Source organism: Salvelinus alpinus, chromosome 33, assembly GCF_045679555.1.
Source record: "Salvelinus alpinus chromosome 33, SLU_Salpinus.1, whole genome shotgun sequence".
Classification (NCBI taxonomy): domain Eukaryota; kingdom Metazoa; phylum Chordata; class Actinopteri; order Salmoniformes; family Salmonidae; genus Salvelinus; species Salvelinus alpinus.
In genome coordinates, this window is record NC_092118.1 from 7,709,965 (window position 1) to 7,726,881 (window position 16,917).

A 16,917-nucleotide genomic window follows, 5' to 3' on the forward strand; every position below is an offset into this window, starting at 1 on the left:
CCAGCGCATGTCCAGGCCCGTCTGAAGTTTGCCAATGACCATCTGGATGATCCAGAGGAGGAATTGGAGAAGGTCATGTGGTCTGATGAGACAAAAATAGAGCTTTTTGGTCTAAACTCCACTCGCCGTGTTTGGAGGAAGAAGAAGGATTAGTACAACCCCAAGAACACCATCCTAACCGTGAAGCTTGGAGGTGGAAACATCATTCTTTGGGGATGCTTTTCTGCAAAGGGGACAGGATGACTGCACCGTATTGAGGGGAGGATGGATGGGGCCATGCATCGCGAGATCTTGGCCAACAACCTCCTTCCCTCAGTAAGAGCATTGAAGATAGGTCGTGGCTGGGTCTTCCAGCATGACAACGACCCGAAACACACAGCCAGGGCAACTAAGGAGTGGCTCCGTAAGAAGTATCTCAAGGTCCTGGAGTGGCCTAGCCAGTCTCCAGACCTGAACCCAATAGAAAATCTTTGGAGGGAGCTGAAAGTCCGTATTGCCCAGCGACAGCCCCGAAACCTGAAGGATCTGGAGAAGGTCTGTATGGAGGAGTGGGCCAAAATCCCTGCTGCAGTGTGTGCAAACCTGGTCAAGAACTACAGGAAACGTATGATCTCTGTAATTGCAAAGAAAGGTTTCTGTACCAAATATTAAGTTCTGCTTTTCTGATGTATCAAATACTTATGTCATGCAATAAAATGCAAATGAATTACTTAAAAATCATACAATGTGATTTTCTGGATTTTTGTTTTAGATTCCGTCTCTCACAGTTGAAGTGTACCTGTGATAAAAATTACAGACCTCTACATGCTTTGTAAGTAGGAAAAATTGCAAAATCGGCAGTGTATCAAATACTTGTTCTCCCCACTGTAGATGAATCGTAGAAAAACGACGTATGAATATTTTCAGCTGACAATTGGTGGCTGTGGGCTTAAAATGAGCTTGAGAATGGTGAACCGAATGTTGATTATTTGTGTGTGCGTGTGTGGCCTGCATATTTATAGTCTGCTTTGTGTGACTGTGAATGTCAGGACTGATCTGAGAGCAGTGCCTGCAGGGGAATGAGGCAAGAATCCCCCAGCCTTTGGATTAGTGTCAGTGTGCAGGAAACGAAGGCTGCACTTCCCCCCCCCCTGAGCTACGTGTGTCTGTTGGGTCTCTAAAGCTGTCTGTTTGAATTCTCTCCATACTACAGTACACAGCGTTCCATTATAGTCTCTCGATTGTCTTGAAGCCCTTCATGACAGCCAGTATCCTCTCCATTAGTTCAGGTTTTCAATCCTCTCCATATCGGTCTGTAGCTACTTGAAAGGCATGCCATTTGAACATCAATAGAGATCTAATTCAAAGAATCTTAGTGCGGCTGTTGAGAATTATTATTCAAAAAAAAATTGAAGGTGTAGATCAGCTTTAATATCGCAGATAAATTGTAACTTCCATCAATGTACGTGTCTGCATAATTTCCAATCCCCATATATTTTTGGGCAAATATATATATGTCACTTCCGGCCATGATTGGGAGTCCCATAGGGCGGCGCACAATTGGCCCAGCATTGTCCGGGTTTGGCCGGGGTAAGCCATCACTGGAAGTAAGAATTTGTTCTTAAGAGAATTGCCATTTTTTAAATAACAATAATATAAATATATATATATATATATACACACAGTACCAGTCAAAAGTTTGGACACACCTACTCATTCAAGGGTTTTCTTTATTTTTACTATTTTCTACGTTGTAGAATAATAGTGAAGACATCAAAACTATGAAATAGCACATTTGGAATCATGTAGTAACCAAAAAAGTGTTAAACAAATTAAAATATATTTTATATTTGAGATTCTTCAAAGTAGCCACCCTTTGCCTTGATGACAGCTTTGCACACGCTTGGCATTCTCTCAACCAGCTTCACCTGGGATGCTTTTCCAACAGTCTTGAAGGAGTTCCCACATGTGCTGAGCACTTGTTGGCTGCTTTTCCTTCACTCTGCGGTCCAACTCATCCCAAACCATCTCAATTGGGTTGAGGTCAGGTGATTGTGGAGGCCAGGTCATCTGATGCAGCACTACATCACTCTCCTTCTTGGTCAAATAGCCCTTACACAGCCTGGAGGTGTCATTGTCCTGTTGAAAAACAAATGATCCACAGATTATGCAATCTCTATTGCACTCCACACTGCCCTTTCACACCTGGACAAAAGAAACACCTATGTGAGAATACTATTCATTGACTACAGCTCAGTGTTCAACACCATAGTGCCCTCAAAGCTCATCAGTAAGTTTAGGACTCTGGGACTAAACACCTCCCTCTGCAACTGGATCTTGGACTTCCTGACGGGCCACCCCCATGTGGTAAGGGTAGGTAACAACACCCTGATACTCAACACGGGGGCCCTTCAGGGGTGTGTGCTCAGTCCCGTCCTGTACTCCCTGTTCACTCATGACTGCATGGCCAGGCACGACTCCAACACCATCATTAAGTTTTCAGATGACACATCAGTGGTAGGCCTGATCACCAACAACGATGAGACAGCCTATAGGGAGGAGGTCAGAGACCTAACCGTGTGATGCAAGGACAACAACCTCTCCCTCAACGTGATCAAGACAAAAGGAGATGATTGTAGACTACAGGAAAAGGAAGACCGAGCACTCCCCCATTCTCATCTATGGGGCTGTAGTGGAGCAGGTTAAGAGCTTCAAGTTCCTTGGCGTCCACATCACCAACAAACTAACATGGTCCAAGCACACCAAGACAGTCGTGAAGAGGACACGACAAAACCTATTCCCCTTCAGGAGACTGAAAAGATTTGGCATGGGTCCTCAGATCCTGAAAAGGTTCTACAGCTGCACCATCGAGAGCATCCTGACGGGTTGCATCACTGCCTGGTATGGCAATTGCGGCCCAGTATATCACTGGGGTCAAGCTTCCTGCCATCCAGGACCTCTATGTATTTTTCTTAAAACTGCATTGTTAGTTAAGGGCTTGTAAGTAAGCATTTCATTGTACGTTCTACGACCTGTTGTAGTCGGTGCATGTGACAAATACAATTTGATTTGATTTGATAATTTGGTTGTAATCCAGAGAGGTTAGGAAAATGATCTAGATCCTCTATGAGGCTGTAGAGGGATCCAAATTGTAGATTTTAAAGAAAACATGAATCATCAGCGTACAATGACACTTTTGTTTTTAAGCCCTGGATTTCTAATCCCTTAATATTATTGTTGGATCTAATTTTAAAAGCTAACATTTCAATGACAATAATAAATAGATATGCCGATAGTGGACACCTTGTTTTACTCCTCTTGACAGTTTAAAACATTCTGAGAAGTAGCCATTATTTACTATTTTACACCTAAGGTTACTATACATGATTTTAACCCATTTTATAAGAGATTCTCCAAAAGTGAAATATTCCAGTTGATAATTCTACATTTCATCATTCAGTCTATGTGTCACTGGCTCAAGGGATTTGGTCCCTACGTTTGTCTATCAAAATATATCTGGGAAAGATGTGCCTTGGTGTTGGTCATTCTTAAATTTCGCCTATGAGGTAGTTGTATCTATGAGTATTGGTACCAAAAAATCTGAATTTTTAAGGCAGGGTAGGCAGTTTCTTCACAGGTAATTTAGATCAGTAAGGTTATGGTGAAACACACTGTATAGGCCTACCTTTTGTTCGCTGCTTGGATATGCCTGTACTTGGCAAGGCTAAGGCCTAGATTCAATCAGATCAAGCGTTAACCGGCGATAGCTGACACCTGCATAGCTGATGTTCAAGTTCAAGTTTTTACTGATATCCACATGGCAGTCAAAAATACTGAAATACATGGTTATTACAATACACACCCAATAACACATTCAAGTTGAAATCACAATTAAAATTCATGACAATATGTACATTAAGGAGACTCACAGGGTCCATACTTGCGAACATTAGAAAAAGTTTAAGCTCAACCTGGACCTCAAAATGCGCTTCAGCCAATTCAAATCGTTGAAGTAGTTGCACATGATCAAATGCTACATGTTAGCTGTTCCAATTACACAACCTAGCATATTTAGCCCTATGCTAACCTGAGCAGGTGGCAGTGATTATTTCCTGTGATAAATTCTGCATCAGCCTATCAAATATCTTAGACTTTATATCCACCAACCAATAGCATTTCTTAAAATAGGTCAACTTGGCCACCAGAGGGATATGTTACACCTCCAAATTCAAGGTTTAGTTTTGTTCCGCTTGGTCTGTCTCAAGTGCAGAGTGACAATATTGCATGATGCATCCTTGACTAGGCTTCCAGCTACTAACTTTAGACAAAATTCAAAAGATTTCGCATATATAATCACATTTTCATCCACAGATTTGATACTATTTAAATAATACTGTATAAAAAAAATTATGACAACTGTGATGGAAACAGGACCTTTCGTTACAGAATTATAAATGCTAACAGATCATTTTGTTCATTCGACATGGTGTGATCTTTATGTGTCAATAACATTTATAATGTGATAAATGGCGGTGGAAACGATAGCCATCATATCGAGGTAAACTTGGTGTATGATTTTCCCACTACGACTCAGGAATCCATGCAGTTTATTAGGCTATAGATTCAATAAGTTATGATAACATTTACAGGGTGGTGAAAGTGCACAGTGATCTTGATGTTCCTTTCCAATAAATATTGAGGGTCTTATTCTGGTGACATGGTGATCGATGCTTGACTGCCTTTCGACAAATACAAATATTCTCGCTTTTATCCATAATAATCTCACCATGTACACTAGCCTATCCGCACAGTCTACCCACACTGTATCTGCGAGCTGTTGGCTAGAGCACACGTGACAAGACCAGAGTAGGCACATTTGCTATTTAACGCAACAGTTTTTGTGACAAAACTAACGGTAGAGTTGAAAATGCAACATAAATACATTGAAGTTTCATTCGGTGCATTAAAACTTAAGAGAAAAAGTACATTTTGTGTGCACCACGTCATCACACACAGTTTTTTTTTTATCCGCAAAGTCAGTTTGGTGGAAACACACCACTGGTGGGAAAATGTGCATATTTCCTTTATGCGGATTTTAGAATATTCACATGAAAATATTTAGCCAATTAGATGGAAACGTACAGTTTATGACAAATAATACAAAATTATTACATTATGGACTTGTCAAATAGCTGTAATTTACCGACTTCATTACTGCATTCTGGTAGCACACACTGCTAAAGTGGTTCCCTCGCATCAAGCATTTTTGTTAAGGAAAACACGGTCCACTGTTGGTCCTCGATGCTTGATTCAAATAACGCATATGGGACAAAGTGGATGATTATACAATATAAAGTAATATAGCCTATAGTAGCAACGATTATCTATGTAGCAGTGCCAGTAGCCTATGTGACGTCTGCAAGAGGTATTCCACCTAGAAGCTCCTCATTAAACGTATTCGTATTCTTCATTTATAAGGTTTTACTGCCCTTTTCTTCTCAACACTAACACAATAAATGTAATTCTATATTTTCAAAGGGGGAAAAAAACGAATGTGAAATCAAACCCATGGCACAATCTGCGACAATTACATGGTGTTAGGTACTCCACAGAGAGAGCTATTTGACCAGTCAGTCAAACACATGATATATTGTAGTTGCTTTGATTATCAGAACGTGCTGTTGGACTTCTTTTAAGGACGCTTTCATAAACAAGTGTTGGATCACATCCAACTAGGTCAACGATTTTAATTGGCTGATACGGAATTTGAACCGGATATAATCACAGCCATCTGTCTGCCAGGTTATCTGATGGTAATAGCTAACATATAGAGTGTGATCACACATGCAACTACGTCAAGGACTTTAATTGGCTGATACGCATTTTGAGATGGATAAAAGGTTTAAACTTAAACTATTTCTAATGTTCGCAAATATGGCCCCAAAGAGTATTGTTGATTAATTTGATGCAATGGCGGTGTTGAAGGTGTAACTACATTGGAACTGTTAAATCGGTGAGCAGCTGCTCTTGTGATCATTGTCACAAAGCCACACCCGTCCCACTCGCATTAGAAGTTCAGAACGAGAAAGTGTAGGTTATATAGAAATAATGATGCTCAAATTGGGTTGGTTCCCACCGTTCAGAGTTAGCTAGCTGAACTGTTGAGTGTCCTATCTAGATAGATAGCGAACGGCACCACACGTGTCAAAGCTAGCAACCTTTCGTGCTTTGTTTGGCTAACAAGAGCGGGGCTGTTTCTTCAAAGTTGTTACCCCACCATTGAATCACCATCCCCCTTTTGAATCCCTTGTAAAAGATAAGCCTAGCAGTGCATTTTACCTCAAGTTACTTGGTTTAAGCACAGTCTGCACAATGGTATTAACACGCACTGGCTTGGCTAGCTAACTATGGTGGTGGTTATGGCCAGCTAATGAGGTAGCATCACTCTTAGAGCTACTTTCACTAACCTGAAAGTATATAGAATGACTTTATTTCCCACTCCCCTGGTGAATAAAGCTCTCTTTTTCTCCTTACCTGACTTCCAGCTAATGTTACCTCGTCCGACTTACCTGTTGAATAGCAGCTTGTGGTGCGGGTATCCATCGCTCCCCCCGGTCGAAACGAGATGGCGACAGGTTTAACGACCAAGTCATCAGGGAAGGGGGAGAGAAAGCAACGCAAGCCTAGCAAGGCTTGTCCTGGTAATTGCAGCAATTACATGGCCCATTCTGATTCCCATCAGTTATGAGCTGCCTGCCTCGGCGTGGACCACGCTAGATGTGCACATTGCGCCCAGCTGGGCCCAGGTGTACTTAAACGTAGAGTAAGGTACATGGAAAGGGAAACCTCCTACTAGGGGAGTGGCGACTTCATCCTGAAGTTGTCGAGGAGGTGTGGGGACATTACGGCAGATCTGTAGGCATGGCAGGACAATGCACACTGTCGCTTGTTCTTCGCGATGAGAGATCACTGCGCTCCTCTACAGTGCTTCTGTGCACCGTTTTTAAAAATGTATTTTATTTAACCTTTATTTAACTAGGCAAGTCAGTTAAGAACAAATTCTTATTTACAATGACGGCCTACCCCGGCCAAACCCTAACCCGGGACTCCCAATCACAGCCGGTTGTGATACAGCCCAGGATCGAACCAGGGTCTGTAGTGATGCCTCTAGCACTGAGATGCAGTGCCTTAGACCGCTGCGCCAATAGCCTTTCCTCCCGTGGGCCTGACTCCCCCCCAGGATACACCCCCTGGTTCGTTGTTTTATAAAGGTATCCGTCCGGTCTCCAAGCCACTTGCCGCTGGTTTTGAACCCCTCAAGACAGTGCATCAACCTCTTAAGGATCCGCCCCTTTTGTTAAATTTTTGCTTAAAGTGATATACTCAACTTTAGCTGCCTGTAGCTCAGGCCCTGAAGCAAGGATATGCATATTCTTGGTACCATTTATAAGGAAACACTTTGGAGTTTGTGGAAATGTGAAAGGAATGTAGGAGAATATAACACAATAGACCTGGTAAAAGATAATAAAATAAAAAACCAACCGTTCAACAAAAAAAAAACGTTCGTATTTTTTTTGTACCATCATCTTTGAAATGCAAGAGAAAGGCCATAATGTATTATTCCAGCACAGGTGCAATTTAGATTCTGGCCACTAGATGGCAGCAGTGTATGTGCAAAGTTTTTAGACTGATCCAATGAACCATTGCATTTCTGTAAAAAAAATGTGACAAGACTGCCCAAATATGCCTAATTTGTAAATTAATTGTGCACTCTCCTTAAACAATAGCATGGTATTATTTCACTGTAATAGCTACTGTAAATTGGACAGTGCAGTTAGATTAACAAGAATTTAAGCTTTCTGCCAATATCAGATATGTCTATGTCCTGGGAAATGTTCTTGTTGCTTACAACCTCATGCTAATCGCATTAGCCTACATTAGCTCAACCGTATCGTGTAAGGGACACTGATCCCGCATTAAGACTCTATCTTATAAGATGGCACTGTTGTTCACCGTGGCCAATGAGCACGTTAGCGATCTTCATGTGCTCTCAGTTCATCCTTCACGCGCTCAGTTTGCCCCCAACTACTCCAAGATTACAATATGCCCTAAATGACATATAGTAGTCAAGCCATTAATCTATTTTCCTTCCATCCGCCGCCATTCTCTTCCCCAGAGCAGCGGCGCCTGTACACATTGTGTCCACTGTAAGCCCTGCACATCTACATGGACAGGACGAGGCCATTCTGGGGTTGTGACCAACGGTTAGTTTGCTTTACCAAACTTGCTTGGGATAAGGCTTTGTCCAAACAACGCCTTTCCCACTGGGTAGTGGAGGCTATCACCAAGGCCTACAGTTGTCGGGGACTGCAGTCTCCTCTGGGTGTCAAGGCGCTTTCCACTAGAGAAATTGCTACGTCATGGCCACTGTTCAGGGGTATCTCCGTCTCTGAGATTTGTTTGGCGGCTAGTTGGGCTTCCCATCACACCTTTGGGAGGTTCTATCATCTGGATGTCACTGCGCCCTTCCTGGCACACACAGACCTCGGCGCTGGAACTGAGTAGGATGGATCAGGTACATTACTACAGTTGAAGTCAGAGGTTGGAGTCATTAAAACTAGTTTTTCAACCACTCCGCAAATTTCTTGTTAACAAACTATAGTTTTGGCAAGTCGGTTAGGACATCTACTTTGTGCATGAAACAAGTAATTTTTCCAACAATTGCTTACAGACAGATTATTTAACTTATAATTCACTGTATCACAATTCCAGTGGGTCAGAAGTTTACATATACTAAGTTGGCTGTGCCTTTAAACAGCTTGGAAAATTCCAGAAAATTATGTCATGGCTTTAGAAGCTTCTGATAGGCTAATTGACATCATTTGAGTCAATTGGAAGTGTACCTGTGGATGTATTTCACGGCCTACCTTTAAACTCAGTGCCTCTTTGCTTGACATCATGGGGAAATCAAAATAAATCAGCCAAGACCTCAGAAAATCTTTTAAGACATCCACAAGTCTGGTTCGTCCTTGGGAGCAATTTCCAAATGCCTGTACCACGTTCATCTGTACAAACAATATTACGCAAGTATAAACACCATGGGACCACACAGCCATCATACCGCTCAGGAAGGAGACGCGTTCTGTCTCCTAGAGATGAACGTACTTTGGTGCGAAAAGTGCAAATCAATCCCAGAACAACAGCAAAGGACCTTGTGAAGATGCTGGAGGAAACAGGTACAAAAGTATCTATATCCACAGTAAAACGAGTCCTATGTCGACATAACCTGAAAGGCCGCTGAGCAAGGAAGAAGCAACTGCTCCAAAACCGCCATTAAGAAAGCCAGACTATAGTTGCACATGGGGACAAAGATCATACTTTTTGGAGAAATGTCCTCTGGTCTGATGAAACAAAAATAGAACAGTTTGGCCATAATGACCATTGTTATGTTTGGAGGAAAAAGGGGGAGGCTTGCAAGCTGAACAACACCATCCCAACCGTGAAGCACAGGGGTGGCAGCATCATGTTGTGGGGGTGCTTTGCTGCAGGAGGGACTGGTGCACTTTACAAAATAGATGGCATCATGAGGGAGGAAAAGTATGTGGATATATTGAAGCAACATATCAAGACATCAGTCAGGAAGTTAAAGCTTGGTCGCAAATGGGTCTTCCAAATGGACAATGACCCCAAGCATACTTCCAAAGTTGTGGCAAAATGGCTTAAGGACAACAAAGTCAAGGTATTGGAGTGGCCATCACAAAGCCCTAACCTCAACCGTATAGAAAATTTGTGGGTAGAACTGAAGGCGTGTGTGAGCAAGGATGCCTACAAACCTGACTTAAGGAATCAAAATTAGTTACACCAGCTCTGTCAGGAGGAATGGGCCAAAATTCACCCAACTTATTGTGGGAAGCTTGTGGAAGGCTACCCGAAACGTTTGACTCAGGATCAACAATTTAAAGGCAATACTACCAAATACTAATTGAGTGTATGAAAACTTCTGACCCACTGACCTAAGACAGGGAATATTTACTAGGATTAAATGTCAGGAATTGTGAAAAACTGAGTTTAAATATATTTGGCCAAGGTGTATGTAAACTTCCGACTTTAACTGTATGTACCACCACACAGGCGTCTAAGGAAATGGGCTATTGGCAATCGGGGTGTTTTTCAAGTGTGTCATAGTGAGATGTCGAACCAAGTCGATTGAAAGCACTTAGGGTTACGGTTTTACCTCTGGTTCTCGGAAGGAGATGAGGGAGACATTTAACCAGATTGCCCCTCTTGCACATCTCGTGTAAGAGGTAGTTCTTAGAAGGAGGAAACCAGAGCAGTTATATAGGCAAAGCTCTGATTAGCCTGTTAGGTGTGATGGAATAGGCTTCAGCGAGTGACACACATGAGTGCGTGTCCCATACTGAGGGGTCTCACTCATTTCTTTCAGGGAACTGGGGTTACAACCGTAATCCAATGATTTCACAGCTCTAATGCAGTTCCACACCCCCAAACAACCGATATGCGGGTGTTGGCTATCACCGATCTGATAGAATCTAGCCCTAACTCACAATGCTTGGGCAGAACTTGGTTCACCTAAGGTCTGCTTTTCTTACATTCTCCATTCATGCACTTTACAAGCTTTTTTCTTCGTTTGTTAGTAAAAAGATGGCGAGCGTTTCATTAATTCATTAACTTACCTTTGGAGCCAGAATTGTTATTGGGCCACTGTAGACTACATTTAGCATTCTAAAATGTTTCACAGTCCACTGGAAAGCACATGAGAGTTTTGTCTAAGTTGTGATGTGTCATGCGGGGCCTCTCCAATCTATTAACCCCCCCAAACCCCTCCTTACTTCCTGATTCACATTCCATTTCTATGACAACTAGCCTACTTCAAGCCCATTCCATAAAATCTAACAAACAATCAGCATTCATCACACTTTCGACTCAGGTGAAACATCCGAGAAGAATGCTGTCGGTAATTGCAGATTCCCGAAAGTAGGAAGTAATGTTGTGATAAAATGTCACAGGGAAAACATTCTATTAAGCTATTATTTGATTTTCCTCTGGCCAGGAAATGTTTTTTTCCTTTTTTATTATTGTTACTTGGAGCAGTTTGTGTGAATCTGCTGCAGCTCGACGAGAGCCCAAGCATGGTCTTTTCCACAGCTATTTAAAAAGGAGCTGCTACAGTGTTACTGCGGTTACATCGTTCCTTGGAAAGCTATGTTTGGGAGTTGGCTTGCATCATAAAACACATGCCAATAGTTTAAAATGTCTCATATTTGAAGTTGTAACTTCTGAAATTATTACTCCAATACCAGGCTGGTATTTAATGTGGTTTATTATGAGATGATTATAATAGATTTAAGTGGGGTCATTCATGCTCATGATAACTGCATATTTTTTTGTGAGCAATTATCTTGTATTATATTAAGTATAAGGTAACGTAGAAGCAGTACAGACAAGCAGTACACAGGGGAGAAACATCAGAATAAAAAAAAACGAAGAATAAATAAAGTGAAGAATTAAAAAGAGAACACAAAACAAAGTGTCACAGTTCATGTGTATTCTGTGGTGAATGATGATAACTGCATCATAATGCGTTAGACCTGCAGGTTTTAAGTAAACTGTTACCAAAGTGGAATTTGTGGTATTGTGCTTAAGGATATATTTATGGCATCAGCGTTGGTTCTGAAGTCGTTGGGCACACCGATCCACCCCTCTTTGCATGCTGATAGGCTCCTGTTTGACCTTGTGCCCTTGGCAAAATATGAATATCAATCTCTGTCAGAGTAAAGGGACTGACGATAGGTATTTTAGCCCTGCATTTCCCTCGTTAGTCACCTTCAGTCCTGTACTTACTGCAAATAAAGAGTTCCTTTTCAACAAAATGTAAATGAAACCATTAAAGGGGAAGTCCAGTCAGAGATATATGTTGCTCCTCACATTTATTGGTATATTTGATATAATTTATTATGTATGTTTCAAATCAAATCAAATTGTATTTGTCAGATGCTTTGTAAAATAAAATGCTTACTTACAGGCACTACCCAACAATGCAGGGAGAGAGAAAAATAGACAAATATTAACACGAGGAATAAATACACAATGAGTAACGATAACTTGGCTATATACACAGGGTACCAGTACCGAGTCGATGTGCAGGGGTACGAGGTAATTGAGGTAGATATGTACATACATATATGGGTAAAGTGACTAGGCAAGAGGATAGATAATAAACAGTAACAGCAGCGCATATGATGAGTCAAAATAGTTAGTCCAAAAAGGGTCAATGCAGATAGTTAAAGAGTTAACCATTAGCTACCCGGACTATTTAGTAATTATATGGCTTGGAGGTAGAAGCTGTTCAGGGTCCTGTTGGTTCCAGACTTGTTGTATTGGAAGTGCTGGCCGTGCGGTAGCAGAGAGATCGGTCTATGACTTGGGTGGCTGAAGTCTTTGACAATTTTTAGGGCCTTCCTCTGACACCACCTGGTATACAGGTCCTGGATGGCAGGGAGCTCGGCCCCAGTGATGTACTGTGCTTTCCGTACTACCTTCTGTAGCGCCTTGCGGTCGGATGCCAAGCAGTTGCCACAACAACCGGTGATGCAAACAGTCAAAATGCTCTCAAAGGTGCAGCCAAAGAACATTTTAAGGATCTGAGGGCCCATGCCAAATATTTTCAGCCTCCTGAAGGGGAAAAGGCATGGTTGTGCCTTCTTCACAACTGTGTTGGTGTGTGTGGACCATGATAATTTCTTAGTGATGTGAATGCCAAGGAATTTGAAGCTCTCAACCTGCTCGACTACAGCCTGTCGATGTGGATAGGGGTGTGCTTGCCCCTCCGTTTCCTGTAATCCACGATCAGCCCCTTTGTCTTGCTGACGGTGCGGGAAAGGTTGTTGTCCTGGCACCACACTGCCAGGTCTCTGACCTCCTCCCTGTAGGCTGTCTTATCATCGTCGGTGATCAGACTTACCACAGTCGTGTCCTTTGCAAACTTAATGATGGTGTTGGAGTCGTGCGCGGCCACGCAGTTGTGAGTGAACAGGGAGTATAGGAGAGGACTAAGCACGCACCCCTGAGGGGCCCCCGTGTTGAGGGTCAGTATGGTGGATGTGTTGTTGTCTACCCTCACCGTCTGGGGGTCAACCCGTCAGGAAGTCCAGGATCCAGTTGCAAAGGAGGTCCTTAGCTTAGTGGGGAGCTTGGAGGGCGCTATGGTGTTGAACGCTGAGATGTAGTCAATGAACAGCATTCTCATGTCGGTGTTCCTTTTGTCCAGGTGGGAAAGGGCAGTGTGGAGTGCAACAGAGATTGTATTATCGTTGGATCTGTTGGGGCGGTATGTGAATTGGAGTGGGTCCAGGGTGTCTGGGATGATGGTGTTGATGTGAGCCGTTATCAGCCTTTCAAAGCATTTCATGGCTACAGATGTGAGTGCTACTCTGCGATAGTCATTTAGACAGGTTACCTTGGTGTTCTTGGGCACAGGGACTATGGTGGTCTGCTTGAAACATGTAGGTATTACAGACTGGGTCAGGGAGAGGTTAAGAATGTAACTGAAGACACTAGCCAGCTGGCCAGTATATGCTCTGAGTACGCGTCTTGGTAATCCGTCTGGCCTTGTGAATGTTAACCTTTTTAAAGATCTTTCTCACATCAGCTATGGAGAGGGTGTTCACACATTCGTCTGGAACAGCTGGTGTCCTCATGCATGATTCAGTGTTGCTAGCCTCGAAGCGAGCATAGAATCCTTTTAGCTCATTGGTAGGCTTGCGTCAATGGACAGCTCACAGCTGGGTTTCTATTTGTAATCTGTGGTCATTTGCAAGCCCTGCCACATCCGACGAGCTTCAGAGCCGTTGTAGTTGGATACGATCTTGTTCCCGAATTGATGGCTTGGGGGTAGAAGCTGGCCTGTTTGATGGTTCGTCGGAGGGCATAGCAGGATATCTTACAAGCGTCCGGATTAGTGTCCCACTCCTTGAAAGCGGCAGCTCTAGCCTTTAGCTCAGTGTGGATGTTGCCTGTAATCCATGGCTTCTGGTTGGGATATGTACGTACTGTCACTGTGGGGACTACGTCGTATGACTGATGTGGTAAACTCCTCAATGCTATCGGATGAATCCCGGAACATATTCCAGTCTGTGCTGGCGAAACCGTCCTGTTGCTTAGCATCCGCTTCATCGTACCACTTCTGTATTGAGCACGTCACTGGTACTTCCTGTTTGAGATTTTACTTTCATGCAGGAATCAGGAGGATAGAGTTATGGTCAGATTTGCCAAAGGGAGGGAGAGCCTTGCTTTTCTGTGTGTGTGGAGTAAAGGTGATCTAGAGTATTGTCGCCTCTAGTTGCACAGGTGACATGCTGGTAAACATTTGGTGAAACTCATTTTAGTTTCCCTGCATTAAAATCACCGGCTACGAGAAGCGTCGTCTCTGGATGTGCATTTTCTTGTTTGCTTTAGGCCATATGCAGCTCACTGAGTGCGGCGTTAGTGCCAGCATCGGTCTGTCACATACAACACTTAAGGAACACAGAGAAAAATACAAAGTAGTCTGTGATGTCAGAGGTTTTAAGTGTTGTCATCAACAATGATGGTATATCATGGCAGGGGATGCAGTAGCTGTATGATAGTATTGTGGACGCACAATTAGCTCAATTGAGACTGGGATTTCCACTTTTAATTTACGCTAACTCCTGTGGCAGTATTGAAGATTTGAGACACAAACAATAGTGAATACATTCATAAAACTCATGAAAATCCTTATAATGGCATGTTTAACCATTGTATACATTTTAAAGTAGCGCCTTCTTAGGTATAGACAGGGGAGATACTGTATAATCCATTGTATAATTTACACTAGCTTAGTGTGCAACCTGTGAAAAGCTAGCCCTTTTGCTACTCATATGTTCCTATGTTCTGTTCTACTCCTAGAGCCAGTTTGCGCAGTTCTATGAAGGGAGTAGTACACAGCGTTGTACCAGATCTTCATTCTTGGCAATTTCTCGCATGGAATACCCTTAATTTCTCAGAACAAGAATAGACTGACGAGTTTCAAAAGAAAGTACTTTGTTTCTGGCCATTTTGAGCCTGTAATCGAACCCACAAATGCTGATGCTCCAGATACTCAACTAGTCCAAAGAAGGACAGATTTTTGCTTCTTTAATCAGCACAGTTTTCAGCTGTGCTAACATAATTGCAAAAGGGTTTTCTGATGATCAATTAGTCTTTTAAAATGATCAACTTGGATTAGCTAACACAATGTGCCATTGGAACACAGGAGTGATGGTTGCTTATAATGGGCCTCTACGCCTATGTATATATTCCATAAAGAATCTGCCGTTTCCAGCTACAATAGTCATTTACAACATTAACAATGTCTACAATGTATTTCTGATCAATTTGATGTTATTTTAATGGACAAAAGATGTGCTTTTCTTTTTAAAATTAGGACATTTCTAAGTGACCCCAAATTTTGTTGAACAGTACTGTAAGTGCCATAAAGTAGTCATAAAATAGCCGTGAAGTCATCAGAAGAAACTCTCTACAACACTCTCTATAGCTTACTGTATGTTTCACTTATTAAAAGCTAACGAATGTTGATTGTTGACACCTGAATTCAACAAAATGCAGCAGGAGAATGTGAAGGAGTTTCATGTATTGTCAATATGGGAACCTATTTCGTGGTCCTGGCTTCAGTGTTGTAAAATGAGACAGCAGGACACGTCACATAGATGCCATGCTAATTCAGTTTTTTCGGAGAGCAGCCTAAGGACAGACATGACTGTCCTTGAACCTGACCGTTCACAACACAACCACTCAGTAAGTTAGTTGTAGTTGTCTAGTCTCTGGCATAGCTTGGAGTTAACACAGAACGTCTGGGTCTAGGCCTAGATAGTGTGAGGAATCTGGGAATCCTGCAATTACTGATATACTGAAACACCAGCTATATCGTTCAAAGAAGAGGGCTGTCTTGAATTGATCATGTCTTTACTATTAAATAAATACACATGAAATGAGGTACATTTACATTACACAGAAAAGGAAGAGAAATGCTATGGAATTGTACTGCTAATTCATTCAATGTCTCATACATAGATATTATGAGACGTGTCCATTTTCACAATATGCTCTGGGCAATAAAAAATATATTTAATACATTTAATCTATCCAAATGTTTAAATCTGGGTTTATTTCCCCAAAGAGGCCCTAGCCTCAGAGGGAGCATGCAGTTCAACAGTAGTGGAAGGATGTCACGACGCACCCCTCCGTGTTGGCCTCCAGTTCCCACCCCTGGCACTGGCAGTCCAGGTTAATGTTTTGGAACTACATGAGGTGTTTGGCCCCGAGCTGAACGGCGTGCAAAAGCGTGTCAGGGACCCAATAACTCAGACTTAATGGCTGAGCTCGGGCGATTGTTATCTGTTATGGTATGCTGTAGATATTCCACTGGACCTTAATAAAGAAGAGACTGCAGTGTATTGGTACCCATGAGACTATAATATGTTAATGGTTTCATGTTCATAAACGCTGACACCAGTTGCTAACCTGATAGATATTGTATATACTGTATTGATAACCTGGAATGATAAGCTGGTATTTGTAGATAACATGGAATGATAACCTGGTATTAGATACCCTGTAATGATAACCTGGTACCCATAAATAACCTGCAATGATAACCTTAATGATAACCTGGTCTTTATAGATAACTGGAATGATAACCTGGTATTTATAGATAACCTGGAATGGTCTTTGATAACCTGGTATGTGTAGATAACTTTGAATGATAACCTGGTTTTCATAAATAACCTGGAATGGTCTCTGATAACCTGGTATCTGTAGATAACCTTGAACGATAACTTGGTACGATAACCTGGCATTTGTAGATAACCCGGAATGATAACCTGGTATTCATGTCCTGTT

General features: G+C 42.2%; 1 long non-coding RNA gene across 1 annotated transcript; it reads right to left on the minus strand.

Moving 5' to 3' along the window:
• Positions 1-1,691: 1,691 nt before the first annotated feature.
• LOC139563183 (uncharacterized) lies at positions 1,692-6,821 on the minus strand. Its single transcript, XR_011672500.1, has 2 exons — positions 6,549-6,821; positions 1,692-2,118 (listed from the first exon to the last, which is right to left on the minus strand). It is a non-coding gene; the product is annotated as an uncharacterized lncRNA (long non-coding RNA).
• Between the last annotated feature and the right edge of the window lie 10,096 nt (positions 6,822-16,917).